This window comes from Salvelinus alpinus, chromosome 7 (genome assembly GCF_045679555.1).
Source record: "Salvelinus alpinus chromosome 7, SLU_Salpinus.1, whole genome shotgun sequence".
Classification (NCBI taxonomy): domain Eukaryota; kingdom Metazoa; phylum Chordata; class Actinopteri; order Salmoniformes; family Salmonidae; genus Salvelinus; species Salvelinus alpinus.
This window is the reverse complement of record NC_092092.1, coordinates 3,113,964-3,133,373: the sequence shown is the minus strand read 5'-3', so window position 1 is coordinate 3,133,373 and position 19,410 is coordinate 3,113,964.

Below are 19,410 nucleotides of genomic sequence, written 5' to 3'. Positions count from 1 at the left end.
TAGTGGGTGGTGGGGGGGGGGTGTCCTATAGGTTATAGTGGATGGTGGGGGGATGTCCTATCAGGTTATAGTAGATGGTGGGGGGGGGGGTCCTATAGGTTATAGTGGATGGTGGGGGGTGTCCTATAGGTTATAGTGGACGGTGGGGGGGGGGGTCCTATAGGTTATAGTGGATGGTGGGGGGTGTCCTATAGGTTATAGTGGACGGTGGGGGGGGGGGGGGGTCCTATAGGTTATAGTAGATGGTGGGGGGTGTCCTATAGGTTATAGTGGATGGTGGGGGGGGGGGGGGGTCCTATAGGTTATAGTGGATGGTGGGGGGGTGTCCAATAGGTTATAGTGGATGGTGTGGGGGATGTCCTATAGGTTATAGTGGACGGTGGGGGGGGGGGGGTCCTATAGGTTATAGTGGACAGTGGGGGATGTCCAATAGGTTATAGTGGATGGTGGGGGATGTCCTATAGGTTATATTAGATGGTGGGGGGGGTGTCCTATAGGTTATATTAGATGGTGGGGGATGTCCAATAGGTTATAGTGGACGGTGGGGGGGATGTCCTATAGGTTATAGTGGACGGGGGGGGGGATGTCCTATAGGTTATAGTAGATGGTGGGGGGATGTCCTATAGGTTATAGTGGATGGTGGGGGGGATGTCCTATAGGTTATAGTGGACGGTGGGGGGGATGTCCTATAGGTTATAGTGGATGGTGGGGGGATGTCCTATAGGTTATAGTGGATGGTGGGGGGGGATGTCCTATAGGTTATAGTGGATTGTGGGTTGGGTGTCCTATAGGTTATAGTGGGTGGTGGGGGGGATGTCCTATAGGTTATAGTGGATGGTGGGGGGGATGTCCTATAGGTTATAGTGGATGGTGGGGGGGTGTCCTATAGGTTATAGTGGGTGGTGGGGGGGATGTCCTATAGGTTATAGTGGATGGTGGGGAGGTGTCCTATAGGTTATAGTGGATGGTGGGGGGATGTCCTATTGGTTATAGTGGATTATGGGGGGATGTCCTATTGGTTATAATAGATGGTGGGGGGTGTCCTATAGGTTATAGTAGATGGTGGGGGGGGGATGTCCTATAGGTTATAGTGGATGGTGGGGGGATGTCGAATAGGTTACAGTGGGCGGTGGGGGGGGATGTCCTATAGGTTACAGTGGGCGGTGGGGGATGTCCTATAGGTTATAGTGGATGGTGGGGGGTGTCCTGTAGGTTATAGTGGATGGTGGGGGGTGTCCTATAGGTTATAGTGGATGGTGGGGGATGTCCAATAGGTTATAGTGGATGGTGGGGGGGATGTCCTATAGGTTATAGTGGATGGTGGGGGGGATGTCCTATAGGTTATAGTAGATGGTGGGGGGGATGTCCTATAGGTTATAGTAGATGGTGGGGGGATGTCCTGTCAGGTTATAGTGGATGGTGGGGGGGGTGTCCTATAGGTTATAGTGGATGGTGGGGGATGTCCAATAGGTCATAGTGGATGGTGGGGGGGATGTCCTATAGGTTATAGTGGATGGTGGGGGATGTCCAATAGGTTATAGTGGATGGTGGGGGGGATGTCATATAGGTTATAGTAGATGGTGGGGGGGATGTCCTATAGGTTATAGTGGATGGTGGGGGGGTGTCCTATAAGGTTATAGTGGATGGTGGGGGGGATGTCCTATAAGTTATAGTGGATGGTGGGGGGGATGTCCTATAGGTTATAGTGGATGGTGGGGGATGTCCAATAGGTTATAGTGGATGGTGGGGGGGATGTCATATAGGTTATAGTAGATGGTGGGGGGGATGTCCTATAGGTTATAGTGGATGGTGGGGGGGTGTCCTATAGGTTATAGTGGATGGTGGGGGATGTCCAATAGGTTATAGTGGATGGTGGGGGGGATGTCATATAGGTTATAGTAGATGGTGGGGGGGATGTCCTATAGGTTATAGTGGATGGTGGGGGGGTGTCCTATAAGGTTATAGTGGATGGTGGGGGGGATGTCCTATAAGTTATAGTGGATGGTGGGGGGGATGTCCTATAGGTTATAGTGGATGATGGGGGGGATGTCCTATAGGTTATAGTGGAAGGTGGGGGGGATGTCCTATAGGTTATAGTAGATGGTGGGGGGGATGTCCTATAGGTTATAGTAGATGGTGGGGGGGATGTCCTGTCAGGTTATAGTGGATGATGGGGGGGGATGTCCTATAGGTTATAGTGGATGGTGGGGGGGATGGTCCTATAGGTTATAGTGGACGGTGGGGGGGGATGTCCTATCAGGTTATAGTGGATGGTGGGGGGGATGGGGGTCCTATAGGTTATAGTGGATGATGGGGGGGGATGTCCTATAGGTTATAGTGGATGGTGGGGGGGGGGGGTCCTATAGGTTATAGTGGATGGTGGGGGGATGTCCTATCAGGTTATAGTGGACGGTGGGGGGGGGGGGGGGGGTCCTATAGGTTATAGTGGATGGTGGGGGGTGTCCTATAGGTTATAGTGGATGGTGGGGGGAGGGTGTCCTATAGGTTATAGTGGATGGTGGGGGGGATGTCCTATAGGTTATAGTGGATGGTGGGGGGGATGTCCAATAGGTTATAGTGGATGGTGGGGGGGATGTCCTATAGGTTATAGTGGATGGTGGGGGGGATGTCCTATAGGTTATAGTGGATGGTGGGGGGGGGAGTGTCCTATAGGTTATAGTGGATGGTGGGGGGTGATGTCCTATAGGTTATAGTGGATGGTGGGGGGGAGGTGTCCTATAGGTTATAGTGGATGGTGGGGGGGATGTCCTATCAGGTTATAGTGGATGGTGGGGGGGGGGTGTCCTATAGGTTATAGTGGATGGTGGGGGGGGGGTGTCCTATAGGTTATAGTGGACGGTGGGGGGGGGGGGTCCTATAGGTTATAGTGGATGGTGGGGGGTGTCCTATAGGTTATAGTGGACGGTGGGGGTGGGGGGGGGTCCTATAGGTTATAGTAGATGGTGGGGGGTGTCCTATAGGTTATAGTGGATGGTGGGGGGGGGGGGGGGGGTCCTATAGGTTATAGTGGATGGTGGGGGGGTGTCCAATAGGTTATAGTGGATGGTGTGGGGGATGTCCTATAGGTTATAGTGGACGGTGGGGGGGGGGGGGTCCTATAGGTTATAGTGGACAGTGGGGGATGTCCAATAGGTTATAGTGGATGGTGGGGGATGTCCTATAGGTTATATTAGATGGTGGGGGGGGTGTCCTATAGGTTATATTAGATGGTGGGGGATGTCCAATAGGTTATAGTGGACGGTGGGGGGGATGTCCTATAGGTTATAGTGGACGGTGGGGGGGATGTCCTATAGGTTATAGTAGATGGTGGGGGGATGTCCTATAGGTTATAGTGGATGGTGGGGGGGATGTCCTATAGGTTATAGTGGACGGTGGGGGGGATGTCCTATAGGTTATAGTGGATGGTGGGGGGATGTCCTATAGGTTATAGTGGATGGTGGGGGGGATGTCCTATAGGTTATAGTGGATTGTGGGTTGGGTGTCCTATAGGTTATAGTGGGTGGTGGGGGGGATGTCCTATAGGTTATAGTGGATGGTGGGGGGGATGTCCTATAGGTTATAGTGGATGGTGGGGGGGTGTCCTATAGGTTATAGTGGGTGGTGGGGGGGATGTCCTATAGGTTATAGTGGATGGTGGGGAGGTGTCCTATAGGTTATAGTGGATGGTGGGGGGATGTCCTATTGGTTATAGTGGATTATGGGGGGATGTCCTATTGGTTATAATAGATGGTGGGGGGTGTCCTATAGGTTATAGTAGATGGTGGGGGGGGGATGTCCTATAGGTTATAGTGGATGGTGGGGGGATGTCGAATAGGTTACAGTGGGCGGTGGGGGGGGATGTCCTATAGGTTACAGTGGGCGGTGGGGGATGTCCTATAGGTTATAGTGGATGGTGGGGGGGTGTCCTATATGTTATAGTGGATGGTTAGGGGGATGTCCTATAGGTTATAGTGGATGGTGGGGGGGTGTCCTATATGTTATAGTGGATGGTTAGGGGGGTGTCCTATAGGTTATAGTAGATGGTGGGGGGGATGTTCTATAGTTTATAGTAGATGGTGGGTGGGATGTCCTATAGGTTATAGTGGATGGTGGGGGGGATGTCCTATAGGTTATAGTGGATGGTGGGGGGGATGTCCTATAGGTTATAGTAGATGGTGGGGGGGATGTCCTATAGGTTATAGTGGATGGTGGGGGGGATGTCCTATAGGTTATAGTGGATGGTGGGGGGGATGTCCTATAGGTTATAGTGGATGGTGGGGGGGATGTCCTATAGGTTATAGTAGATGGTGGGGGGGATGTCCTTTAGGTTATAGTGGATGGTGGGTGGGTGGGGGGGGTGTCCTATAGGTTATAGTAGATGGTGGGGTGGATGTCCAATAGGTTATAGTGGATGGTGGGGGGGGGGGGGGGGTGTCCTATATGTTATAGTGGATGGTTAGGGGGTGTCCAATAGGTTATAGTGGATGGTGGGGGGGATGTCCTATAGGTTATAGTAGATGGTGGGGGGATGTCCTATAGGTTATAGTAGATGGTGGGGGGGATGTCCTATAGGTTATAGTGGATGGTGGGGGGGATGTCCTATAGGTTATAATGGATGGTGGGGGGGATGTCCTATGGGTTATAGTGGATGGTGGGGGGGATGTCCTATAGGTTATAGTGGATGGTGGGGGGATGTCCTATAGGTTATAGTAGATGGTGGGGGGGATGTCCTATAGGTTATAGTGGATGGTGGGGGGGATGTCCTATAGGTTATAGTGGATGGTGGGGGGGATGTCCTATGGGTTATAGTGGATGGTGGGGGGGATGTCCTATAGGTTATAGTGGATGGTGGGGGGGATGTCCTATAGGTTATAGTGGATGGTGGGGGGATGTCCTATAGGTTATAGTGGATGGTGGGGGGGATGTCCTATAGGTTATAGTGGATGGTGGGGGGGAGGGGGGTGTCCTATAGGTTATAGTGGATGGTGGGGGGGGATGTCCTATAGGTTATAGTAGACGGTGGGGGGGATGTCCTATAGGTTATAGTAGATAGTGGGGGGGGGGGGTGTCCTATAGGTTATAGTGGATGGTGGGGGGGATGTCCTTTAGGTTATAGTAGATAGTGGGGGGGGGGGGTGTCCTATAGGTTATAGTACATGGTGGGGGGGATGTTCTATAGGTTATAGTAGATGGTGGGGGGATGTCCTTTAGGTTATAGTGGATGGTGGGGGGGATGTCCTATAGGTTATAGTAGATGGTGGGGGGGATGTCCTATAGGTTATAGTGGATGGTGGGGGGGATGACCTATAGGTTATAGTAGATTGTGGGGGGGATGTTCTATAGGTTATAGTAGATGGTGGGGGGGATGTCCTATAGGTTATAGTGGATGGTGGGGGGGATGTCCTATAGGTTATAGTAGATGGTGGGGGGGATGTCCTTTAGGTTATAGTGGATGGTGGGTGGGTGGGGGGGGTGTCCTATAGGTTATAGTAGATGGTGGGGTGGATGTCCAATAGGTTATAGTGGATGGTGGGGGGGGGGGGGGGGTGTCCTATATTTTATAGTGGATGGTTAGGGGGTGTCCAATAGGTTATAGTGGATGGTGGGGGGGATGTCCTATAGGTTATAGTAGATGGTGGGGGGATGTCCTATAGGTTATAGTAGATGGTGGGGGGGATGTCCTATAGGTTATAGTGGATGGTGGGGGGGATGTCCTATAGGTTATAGTGGATGGTGGGGGGGATGTCCTATGGGTTATAGTGGATGGTGGGGGGGATGTCCTATAGGTTATAGTGGATGGTGGGGGGGATGTCCTATAGGTTATAGTGGATGGTGGGGGGATGTCCTATAGGTTATAGTGGATGGTGGGGGGGATGTCCTATAGGTTATAGTGGATGGTGGGGGGGAGGGGGGTGTCCTATAGGTTATAGTGGATGGTGGGGGGGGATGTCCTATGGGTTATAGTGGATGGTGGGGGGGATGTCCTATAGGTTATAGTGGATGGTGGGGGGGATGTCCTATAGGTTATAGTGGATGGTGGGGGGATGTCCTATAGGTTATAGTGGATGGTGGGGGGGATGTCCTATAGGTTATAGTGGATGGTGGGGGGGAGGGGGGTGTCCTATAGGTTATAGTGGATGGTGGGGGGGGATGTCCTATAGGTTATAGTAGACGGTGGGGGGGATGTCCTATAGGTTATAGTAGATAGTGGGGGGGGGGGGTGTCCTATAGGTTATAGTGGATGGTGGGGGGGATGTCCTTTAGGTTATAGCTGGTGGGGAGCATGGTAGGTGGGGGGATGTCCTTTAGGTTATAGTGGATGGTGGGGGGGATGTCCTATAGGTTATAGTGGATGGTGGGGGGGATGACCTATAGGTTATAGTAGATTGTGGGGGGGATGTTCTATAGGTTATAGTAGATGGTGGGGGGGATGTCCTATAGGTTATAGTGGATGGTGGGGGGGATGTCCTATAGGTTATAGTAGATGGTGGGGGGGATGTCCTTTAGGTTATAGTGGATGGTGGGTGGGGGGGGGTGTCCTATAGGTTATAGTAGATGGTGGGGTGGATGTCCAATAGGTTATAGTGGATGGTGGGGGGGGGGGGGGGGTGTCCTATATTTTATAGTGGATGGTTAGGGGGTGTCCAATAGGTTATAGTGGATGGTGGGGGGGATGTCCTATAGGTTATAGTAGATGGTGGGGGGATGTCCTATAGGTTATAGTAGATGGTGGGGGGGATGTCCTATAGGTTATAGTGGATGGTGGGGGGGATGTCCTATAGGTTATAGTGGATGGTGGGGGGGATGTCCTATGGGTTATAGTGGATGGTGGGGGGGATGTCCTATAGGTTATAGTGGATGGTGGGGGGGATGTCCTATAGGTTATAGTGGATGGTGGGGGGATGTCCTATAGGTTATAGTGGATGGTGGGGGGGATGTCCTATAGGTTATAGTGGATGGTGGGGGGGAGGGGGGTGTCCTATAGGTTATAGTGGATGGTGGGGGGGGATGTCCTATAGGTTATAGTAGACGGTGGGGGGGATGTCCTATAGGTTATAGTAGATAGGGGGGGGGGGGGGTGTCCTATAGGTTATAGTGGATGGTGGGGGGGATGTCCTTTAGGTTATAGTACATGGTGGGGGGGATGTTCTTTAGGTTATAGTAGATGGTGGGGGGGATGTCCTTTAGGTTATAGTGGATGGTGGGGGGGGATGTCCTATAGGTTATAGTGGATGGTGGGGGGGATGACCTATAGGTTATAGTAGATTGTGGGGGGGATGTTCTATAGGTTATAGTAGATGGTGGGGGGGATGTCCTATAGGTTATAGTGGATGGTGGGGGGGATGTCCTATAGGTTATAGTGGATGGTGGGGGGGATGTCCTATAGGTTATAGTGGATGGTGGGGGGGATGTCCTATAGGTTATAGTGGATGGTGGGGGGGTGTCCTATAGGTTATAGTGGGTGGTGGGGGGGATGTCCTATAGGTTATAGTGGATGGTGGGGGGGTGTCCTATAGGTTATAGTGGATGGTGGGGGGATGTCCTATTGGTTATAATAGATGGTGGGGGGTGTCCTATAGGTTATAGTAGATGGTGGGGGGGGATGTCCTATAGGTTATAGTGGATGGTGGGGGGATGTCCAATAGGTTACAGTGGGCGGTGGGGGGGGATGTCCTATAGGTTACAGTGGACGGTGGGGGGGATGTCCTATAGGTTATAGTAGATGGTGGGGGGATGTCCAATAGGTTATAGTGGATGGTGGGGGGGATGTCCTATAGGTTATAGTGGACGGTGGGGGGGATGTCCTATAGGTTATAGTAGATGGTGGGGGGATGTCCTATAGGTTATAGTGGATGGTGGGGGGGATGTCCTATAGGTTATAGTGGATTGTGGGTTGGGTGTCCTATAGGTTATAGTGGGTGGTGGGGGGGGATGTCCTATAGGTTATAGTGGATGGTGGGGGGGATGTCCTATAGGTTATAGTGGATGGTGGGGGGGTGTCCTATAGGTTATAGTGGGTGGTGTCTCTGTCTCTCTCTCTCTCTCTCTCTCTCTCTCTCTCTCTCTCTCTCTCTCTCTCAATTCAATTCAATTGACTTTATTGACATGGCAAGTTATTATTACTTACATTGTCAAAGTATACATATCGAAAAATTTAAATAAAATATATATGTATATATATACACAAAATATACAGTGGGGAGAACAAGTATTTGATACACTGCCGATTATGCAGGTTTTCCTACTTACAAAGCATGTAGAGGTTTGTAATTTTTATCATAGGTACACTTCAACTGTGAGAGACGGAATCTAAAACAAAAATCCAGAAAATCACATTGTATGATTTTTAAGTAATTAATTTGCATTTTATTGCATGACATAAGTATTTGATACATCAGAAAAGCAGAACTTAATATTTGGTACAGAAACCTTTGTTTGCAATTACAGAGATCATACGTTTCCTGTAGTTCTTGACCAGGTTTGCACACACTGCAGCAGGGATTTTGGCCCACTCCTCCATACAGAACTTCTCCAGATCCTTCAGGTTTCGGGGCTGTCGCTGGGCAATACGGACTTTCAGCTCCCTCCAAAGATTTTCTATTGGGTTCAGGTCTGGAGACTGGCTAGGCCACTCCAGGACCTTGAGATGCTTCTTACGGAGCCACTACTTAGTTGCCCTGGCTGTGTGTTTTGGGTCGTTGTCATGCTGGAAGACCCAGCCACGACCCATCTTCAATGCTCTTACTGAGGGAAGGAGGTTGTTGGCCAAGATCTCGCAATACATGGCCCCATCCATCCTCCCCTCAATACGGTGCAGTCGTCCTGTCCCCATTGCAGAAAGGCATCCCCAAAGAATGATGTTTCCACCTCCATGCTTCACGGTTGGGATGGTGTTCTTGGGGTTGTACTCATCCTTCTTCTTCCTCCAAACACGGCGAGTGGAGTTTAGACCAAAAAGCTCTATTTTTGTCTCATCAGACCACATGACCTTCTCCCATTCCTCCTCTGGATCATCCAGATGGTCATTGGCAAACTTCAGACGGGCCTGGACATGCGCTGGCTTGAGCAGGGGGACCTTGCGTGCGCTGCAGGATTTTAATCCATGATGGCGTGGTGTGTTACTAATGGTTTTCTTTGAGACTGTGGTCCCAGCTCTCTTCAGGTCATTGACCAGGTCCTGCCGTGTAGTCTGGGCTGATCCCTCACATTCCTCATGATCATTGATGCCCCACGAGGTGAGATCTTGCATGGAGCCCCAGACCAAGGGTGATTGACCGTCATCTTGAACTTCTTCCATTTTCTAATAATTGCGCCAACAGTTGTTGCCTTCTTACCAAGCTGCTTGCCTATTGTCCTGTAGCCCATCCCAGCCTTGTGCAGGTCTACAATTTTATCCCTGATGTCCTTACACAGCTCTCTGGTCTTGGCCATGGAGAGGTTGGAGTATGTTTGATTGAGTGTGTGGACAGGTGTCTTTTATACAGGTAACGAGTTCAAACAGGTGCAGTTAATACAGGTAATGAGTGGAGAGCAGGAGGGCTTCTTAAAGAAAAACTAACAGGTCTGTGAGAGCCGGAATTCTTACTGGTTGGTAGGTGATCAAATACTTATGTCATGCAATAAAATGCTAATTAATTACTTAAAAATCATACAATGTGATTTTCTGGATTTTTGTTTTAGATTCCGTCTCTCACAGTTGAAGTGTACCTATGATAAAAATTACAGACCTCTACATGCTTTGTAAGTAGGAAAACCTGCAAAATCGGCAGTGTATCAAATACTTGTTCTCCCCACTGTATATACACAAAATATATATATATTTATATATAAATAAATGGTGGGACTAACAGCAATAATAATAGTAGTAGTGGACATGGGATTACCATTAATAACAGCTACAACAACAATATTAATCAGAACAACAATACATTAAAGCAACAGTAGTAGACCAGTGTCAACATGACTGAGAAGACACATGACCTGGTACGAAAGACAAAACAAAACTAAGCTAAATGGGAAATATTATCAACAATCTCTCTCTCTCTCTCTCTCTCTCTCTCTCTCTCTCTCTCTCTCTCTCTCTCTCTCTCTCTCTCTCTCTCTCTCTCTCTCTCTCTCTCTCTCTCTCTCGCTCTCTCTCTCTCTCTCTCTCTCTCTCTCTCTCTCTCTCTCAATTCAATTCAATTCAATTCAATTCAATTCAATTCAATTCAAGGGGCTTTATTGGCATGGGAAACATGTGTTAACATTGCCAAAGCAAGTGAGGTAGATATTATACAAAAGTGAAATAAACAATACAAATTAACAGTAAACATTACACATCTCTCTCTCTCTCTCTCTCTCTCTCTCTCTCTCTCTCCATAATTTATGAATCTGGATATCAGTTAAACTTCAGTTAAACTTTCCAAAGTATCTAATTGGTTTATCTGGAAGCCTGTGAAATCATGCTGCCCCAATGCACATAGGAAGCATGGCATACAGACAGACACCGGCATACAAGCAGACACTCAATATCCTCACACACACACACACACACACACACACACACACACACACACACACACACACACACACACACACACACACACACACACACACACACACACACACACACACACACACACACACACACACACACACACACACACACACACACACACAATGCATATGCCAGCTAGCTTGTCCAATCAGACCTCTGCAGCCCTACTGACAGCAAGAAAAGCAGAACTAGTTTTGCTATTGCGAGAATGGCCTCTTAAAAGCCAGTTAGGAGGCAGTTAACGGCAAGGGGGAAGGGGATGAACCTCCATCAGAGCACTAAGAATACACATGAATAAGGTCTACAGTACAGTGGCCAGATAAGGATGGTATGAATAAGGTCTACAGTACATTGGCCAGAGAAGGATGGTAAGAATAAGGTCTACAGTACAGTGGCCAGAGAAGGATGGTAAGAATAAGGTCTACAGTACAGTGGCCAGAGAAGGATGGTAAGAATAAGGTCTACAGTACAGTGGCAAGAGAAGGATGGTATGAATAAGGTCTACAGTACAGTGGCCAGAGAAGGATGGTATGTATCTATAGACACTACAGGGTGTGGGTTATTGGTATTACACACTACAGGGTGTGGGTTATTGGTATTAGACACTACAGGGTGGTGGGTTATTGGTATTACACACTACAGGGTGTGGGTTATTGGTATTAGACACTACAGGGTGGTGGGTTATTGGTATTAGACACTACAGGGTGTGGGTTATTGGTATTAGACACTACAGGGTGTGGGTTATTGGTATTAGACACTACAAGGTGGTGGGTTGTTGGTATTAGACACTACAGGGTGTGGGTTATTGGTATTAGACACTACAGGGTGGTGGGTTATTGGTATTAGACACTACAGGGTGTGGGTTATTGGTATTAGACACTACAGGGTGTGGGTTATTGGTATTAGACACTACAGGGTGTGGGTTATTGGTATTAGACACTACAGGGTGTGGGTTATTGGTATTAGACACTACAGGGTGGTGGGTTATTGGTATTAGACACTACAGGGTGTGGGTTATTGGTATTAGACACTACAGGGTGTGGGTTATTGGTATTAGATACTACAGGGTGTGGGTTATTGGTATTAGACACTACAGGGTGTGGGTTATTGGTATTAGATACTACAGGGTGTGGGTTATTGGTATTAGACACTACAGGGTGTGGGTTATTGGTATTAGACACTACAGGGTGGTGGGTTATTGGTATTAGACACTACAGGGTGTGGGTTATTGGTATTAGACACTACAGGGTGGTGGGTTATTGGTATTATACACTACAGAGTGTGGGTTATTGGTATTAGACACTACAGGGTGGTGGGTTATTGGTAATAGACACTACAAGCTGTGGGTTATTGGTATTAGACACTACAGGGTGTGGGTTATTGGTACATGGCTTGTTGGTCATTTCCATCTCTACTGCAATAAGATGGAGGATGATGCTGAGGCAGGATACTGAGGTTAGTCTCTAATGTAGGATGGGGCTGAGGCAGGATACTGAGTGAGTCTCTAATGCAGGATGGGGCTGAGGCAGGATACTGAGGTTAGTCTCTAATGTAGGATGGGGCTGAGGCAGGATACTGAGGTTAGTCTCTAATGGAGGATGGGGCTGAGGAAGGATACTGAGGTTAGTCTCTAATGGAGGATGGGGCTGAGGCAGGATACTGAGGTTAGTCTCTAATGGAGGATGGGGCTGAGGAATGATACTGAGGTTAGTCTCTAATGGAGGATGGGGTTGAGACAGGATACTGAGGTTAGTCTGTATTGGAGGATGATGCTGAGGCAGGATACTGAGGTTAGTCTCTAATGTAGGATGGGGCTGAGACAGGATACTGAGGTTAGTCTCTAATGGAGGATGGGGCTGAGGAAGGATACTGAGGTTAGTCTGTATTGGAGGATGGGGCTGAGGCAGGATACTGAGGTTAGTCTCTAATGTAGGATGGGGCTGAGGCAGGATACTGAGGTTAGTCTCTAATGGAGGATGGGGCTGAGGAAGGATACTGAGGTTAGTCTCTAATGGAGGATGGGGCTGAGGCAGGATACTGAGGTTAGTCTCTAATGCAGGATGGGGCTGAGGCAGGATACTGTGGCTAGTCTGTAATGGAGGATGTGGCTGAGGCAGGATACTGTGGCTAGTCTGTAATGGAGGATGGGATGAGCCCAAATACTGTGTTTAGACTAATGGAGAATGGGGCTGATGCAGGATACTGAGGTTAGTCTCTGCTAATGCAGCTCCTTAGTCAGGCTGGCTTAGAGGCTGGGTTAGATGCTGGTTTAGAGGCTGGGTCAGAGGTTGGTTTAGAGGCTGGGTTAGGGGCTGGGTTAGAGGCTGGGTTAGAGGCTGGGTAAGAGGTTGGTTAGAGGTTGGGTTAGAGGCTGGGTTAGAGGTTGGGTTAGAGGCTGGGTTAGAGGTTGGGTTAGAAGCTGGGTTAGAGGCTGGGTTAGAGGTTGGGTTAGAGGCTGGGTTAGAGGCTGGGTTAGAGGCTGGGTTTAGAGGATGGGTTAGAGGCTGGGTTAGAGGCTGGGTTAGAGGCTGGGTTAGAGGCTGGGTTAGAGGCTGGGTTAGAGGTTGGGTTAGAGGCTGGGTTAGAGGTTGGGTTAGAGGTTGGGTTAGATGCTGGTTTAGAGGCTGGGTTAGAGGCTGGGTTAGAGGTTGGGTTAGAGGCTGGGTTAGAGGCTGGGTTAGAGTTTGGTTAGAGGCTGGGTTAGAGCCCTTCTCTCTCTGCCTTCTTCCCTACCCTCCTCCCTCCCTCTCTAGCTCCCTCCCTTCCACCCTCCCTCTCTACCTCCCTCCCATCTCCCTCTCTCCCTCCCTCCCTCTCTACCCTCATCCCTCCCTCTCTACCTCCCTCCCTCCCTGCCTCATCCCTCCCTCCCCTCTTCCCCCCACCTCCTTCCTTCCTCCTTCCTCTCCTCTCATCCCTCTTCCTCTCCTCTCCTCTCATCCCTCTTTCTCTCCTCTCTCCTCTTCCTCTCCTCTCCTCGCTCCTCCCTCCCTCTCCTTTGCTCTCCTCTCTACCCTGTGTGTTCTGTGTGTGTGTTCTGTTTCTGTGTTCTGTGATCTCAGCACTGATGGCTGTTTAATCAGACTCACACAAATGTGTGTGTGTGTGTGTGTGTGTGTGTGTGTGTGTTGTGTGTGTGTGGCTGTAAGCTTCCTGAAGCCAGTATGCTGCTGGCTGTCTAGACGCTGTGGCTGTAAGCTTCCTAAAGCCAGTATGCTGCTGTATGCTCCACGGTGTGGCTGTAAGCTTCCTAAAGCCAGTACATTTACATTTACATTTTAGTCATTTAGCAGACGCTCTTATCCAGAGCGACTTACAGTAGAGTGCATACATTTTATTACATTTTTTTTTTACATACTGAGACAAGGATATCCCTACCGGCCAAACCCTCCCTACCGGCCAAACCCTCCCTAACCCGGACGACGCTATGCCAATTGTGCGTCGCCCCACGGATCTCCCGGTTGCGGCCGGCTGCGACAGAGCCTGGGCGCGAACCCAGCCCAGCCTGGGCGTGAACCAGTATCAGTATGCTGCTGTATGCTCCACGGTGTGGCTAGCCCTCCTGTCTGGGCCGCAGTGACATGTCATATATTTCCATGTAAACACCCGTATTCCTATGGAAATTAAATATGCCCAGAGGAGCCCATCGACGTTCCATATCTGTAACTAGACCACTGGTCTAGATTGACACAGAGGCTGTTACTCTATTCAAACTGGATTAGGTCAAATTGAGGAATGAATGTTCTCCCCAGTCTCTGGGTTAGGGTAGGACGGGAGGCTAGACACACACACACGCGCACACGCGCACGCACACACAAAGGGGTGGAAGTAAGGAAGTAAGGGCCACAGGGCTTATTGACATTGTCACATTGCTCTCTAAAGAGGCCGAGGTTGTTGTTATACCTCACTATTGCTTCAAGGAAAAAAGGGGGTTTCTGGGTAGAGAGCATGTTGTTATACCTCACTATTGCTTCAAGGGAAAAAGGGGGTTTCTGGGTAGAGAGCATGTTGTTATACCTCACTATTGCTTCAAGGGAAAAGGGGGTTTCTGGGTAGAGAGCATGTTGTTATACCTCACTATTGCTTCAAGGGAAAAGGGGGTTTCTGGGTAGAGAGCATGTTCCACTCTGTCTGTCTGTCAGTGAGTTTCCACCCTATCTGTCTGTCAGTGAGTTTCCATCCTGTCTGTCTGTCAGTGAGTTTCCACCCTGTCTGTCTGTCTGTCTGTCTGTCTGTCTGTCTGTCTGTCTGTCTGTCTGTCTGTCTGTCTGTCTGTCTGTCTGTCTGTCTGTCTGTCTGTCTGTCTGTCTGTCTGTCTGTCTGTCTGTCTGTCTGTCTGTCTGTCTGTCTGTCTGTCTGTGGTCTGGTTCTACTTGCCTATGTTCTATCACGTCCATTGTTTCACTAGAGCTCTTTACAGAGGTCCCAAACACCACAGAACATCACCTTCTTTGTTTGAGAGACCAAAGATGTGAAGCAGGGTGCAGATATAATCTATTATGGCTCTACATAGTAGTAAAAAAAGACAATGGGAGGATTTGACTGTACAGTGTGTTTACTGACTGTTGACCAGAAGAGACAATGGGAGGATTGGATAGTACCAAGTGACTTGAGAGAACAAGAGAGAACCTATTAAATGAACCTTGGGGGACACCATCTCATCTACACACCATTGATATTGAACGCATCTTTAACGTTGAATTCAATTCAGATCTTTTAAATTCAGAATGCTTCATTTGGTTATGTTATTTATTACGGTATAATGACAACAACAACAAAAAATTGAGAATACTACGTACCTCTTTATTCTAATGAAAGTCTATGCTGCCTCCTAGTTACATCAATAAATGATTTCTATAGTGGGCTGCCTGTGGTGAGGTAGTGCAGAGCTGAGGATCTCTGCATGGGGTTAGTGATTAGCTCCGAGCTCTGACTCCCAAGTCTATCTACACAATACAAACAAATGGTTATATATAGTAACAAATATGGGTTCTTTGGCTTGTAACCAGAGTGGAAACATTTATGGTGCTGTGTGGAGACGTATTTTTTTTTTTAAAGATTCTCATAAAGGTTATAAACGGAACCGGTATGCTGCTTTAAATAACCTTTTTCTAAGGTTATGTAAAGAACCATAGAGTACAAGGTTTTTAAATCTGGTTTAACAGCCATATTAATTTGTTAAAATTTCCTAGGTTTTAATATAGTGTTTATTAACTAGTTGAATCGGGTGTGCTAGCTCTGAAATGGCTGGAGGTCCCTGAGGAGAGAATTGAGAACTTCTGACTTAATCAACAGAGACATACACACATTTTTGTCAACACACCATCACAGGCCACAGTCATTAATAACATGAAAGGGCATAGCACAACAGATTACATCAACAGGATTGACACTGTCACTCACGGTTGCACAAAAAAGATCAGTGCGTAAACCACGCCCCAAAATATTCTAATGAGCTGCCAACCCTACGTTTTAATTATCACTAAAAGAGGAAAGAACCCTTTTCTAAAATGCAAAGAACCACCAAAGTGCTTCAAAGGGTTCTTTGGCTCAGTAGGGTTCCAAATAGGAACCCTCATTTTTGAGTGTATACTGTTTCTTCTCACAGCTAAATGGATGACACATTTCAGCAGGAAAAATAACATTCCACACGTCAAGGGATTCTACAGGATTCTATAGTATTCTGTGTGGTGGGATCTTTTTTGAGGAGGAGGTGAGGAGAGAGGATGTGAGGAATGGACCAATGACCAACGACTAACGACTAACTGAGATAGAACCTAAACCATGCCAACGCAACCAGAGAACAGCAAGCAGGACAAACATGGTTAGCGGCAGGTAGCCTAGTGGTTAGAGCATTGGGCCAGTAACCAAAAGGTTGCTGGGTCAAATCTATTGTTCTGCGCCTGAACAGGGCAGTTAACACACTGTTCCCCCGGTAGGCCGTCATTGTAAATAAGAATTTGTTCTTAACTGACTTGCCTAGTTAAATAAAGATACAAATAAAAATCATATATATATCAACATCTCTGAATAAGCATCAACTCACAGGATTCCAGAAACAATGGTCACAAGATCTGGATGACTCTCTATGATGTCATCTCTTTGAACAAGATGAGTCAACATTCTAGAATGAAACATACATCTCTTTGAACAAGATGAGTCAACATTCTAGAATGAAACATACATCTCTTTGAACAAGATGATTCAACATTCTAGAATGAAACATACATCTCTTTGAACAAGATGAGTCAACATTCTAGAATGAAACATACATCTCTTTGAACAAGATGATTCAACATTCTAGAATGAAACATACGTTTGAACAAGATGAGTCAACATTCTAGAATGAAACATACATCTCTTTGAACAAGATGAGTCAACATTATAGAATGAATCATACGTTTGAACAAGATGAGTCAACATTCTAGAATGAAACATACATCTCTTTGAACAAGATGAGTCAACATTCTAGAATGAAACATACATCTCTTTGAACAAGATGAGTCAACATTCTAGAATGAAACATACCTTTGAACAAGATGAGTCAACATTCTAGAATGAAACATACATCTCTTTGAACAAGATGAGTCAACATTCTAGAATGAAACATACGTTTGAACAAGATGAGTCAACATTCTAGAATGAAACATACATCTCTTTGAACAAGATGAGTCAACATTCTAGAATGAAACATACATCTCTTTGAACAAGATGAGTCAACATTCTAGAATGAAACATACCTTTGAACAAGATGAGTCAACATTCTAGAATGAAACGTACGTGGGCTAGAACTCGTGCTTTGACACACACACAAACAACCAAGATCACTTTGGGTAGCTAAGCAACAGGCCTCCAGGTGTAGAGGATGGCAACACCATGGCGATGTCACACGGTCTGTCTGACAGGCCGGGATGACAGACTAAAACAGGCCAATCACTGGAAAACGTAATTCTCTGTGTATAATGTTTATTAACTGAGGAAAATGTTACGTGTGAAAGAACCTGACAAGCCCAAGGAATAATCAGTCAGACTAACTAAAGGGATGAATATCTATTCAAACTGTCAGCTTCAGTATTTGTTCGTGACACTCTTTGTTACATTATTTCTGGAAAGCTGTGTCATCTCTTTTCAGTTGAGTATGTTTCGCAAAAAATAGCAAAATTATTATAATTTTTTTTTTTTTATACATTTGTATAAATTTGTATTCAAGAGCGCATAAAGAACTTGTACCAAAGATACACAACATATCGATCTACTATATCTATATCTATCACAACATATCTACTATATCTATATCTATCACAACATATCTATCTACTATATCTATCACAACATATCTATCTACTATATCTATCACAACATATCTATCTACTATATCTATCACAAAATATCTTTCTACTATATCTATCACAACATATCTTTCTACTATATCTATCACAACATATCTATCTACTATATCTATCACAACATATCTACCTATATCTATCACAACATATCTTTCTACTATATCTATCACAACATATCTATCTACTATATATATCACAACATATCTATCTACTATATATATCACAACATATGTATCTATATCTATCACAACATATCTATCTACTACATCTATCACAACATATCTATCTACTATATATATCACAACATATATATCTACTCTATCTATCACAACATATGTATCTACTATATCTATCACAACATATCTACTATATCTATATATATCACAACATATATATCTACTATATCTATCACAACATATCTACTATATCTATATCTATCACAACATATATATCTACTATATCTATCACAACTTATCTATCTACTATATCTATCACAACTTATCTATCTACTATATCTATCACAACATATGTATCTATATCTATCACAACATATCTATCAACTATATCTATCACAACATATCTATCTACTCTATCTATCACAACATATCTATCTACTATATCTATCACAACTTATCTATCTACTATATCTATCACAACATATGTATCTATATCTATCACAACATATCTATCAACTATATCTATCACAACATATCTATCTACTCTATCTATCACAACATATCTATTTACTATATATATCACAACATATGTATCTACTATATCTATCACAACATATCTATCTACTATATCTATCACAACATATGTATCTATATCTATCACAACATATCTATCTACTATATCTATCACAACATATCTATCTACTATATCTATCACAACATATGTATCTATATCTATCACAACATATCTATCTACTATATCTATCACAACATATCTATCTACTATATCTATCACACCATATCTATCTACTATATCTATCACAACATATGTATCTATATCTATCACAACATATCTATCTACTATATCTATCACAACATACTGTATGTATCTATATCTATCACAACATATCTATCAACTATATCTATCACAACATATCTATCTACTATATCTATCACACCATATCTATCTACTATATATATCACAACATATGTATCTATATCTATCACAACATATCTATCTACTACATCTATCACAACATATCTATTTACTATATATATCACAACATATCTATCTACTATATCTATCACAACATATCTATCTACTATATATATCACAACATATCTATCTACTATATCTATCACAACATATCTATCTACTATATCTATCACAAAATATCTTTCTACTATATCTATCACAACATATCTTTCTACTATATCTATCACAACATATCTATCAACTATATCTATCACAACATATCTATCTACTATATCTATCACACCATATCTATCTACTATATATATCACAACATATGTATCTATATCTATCACAACATATCTATCTACTACATCT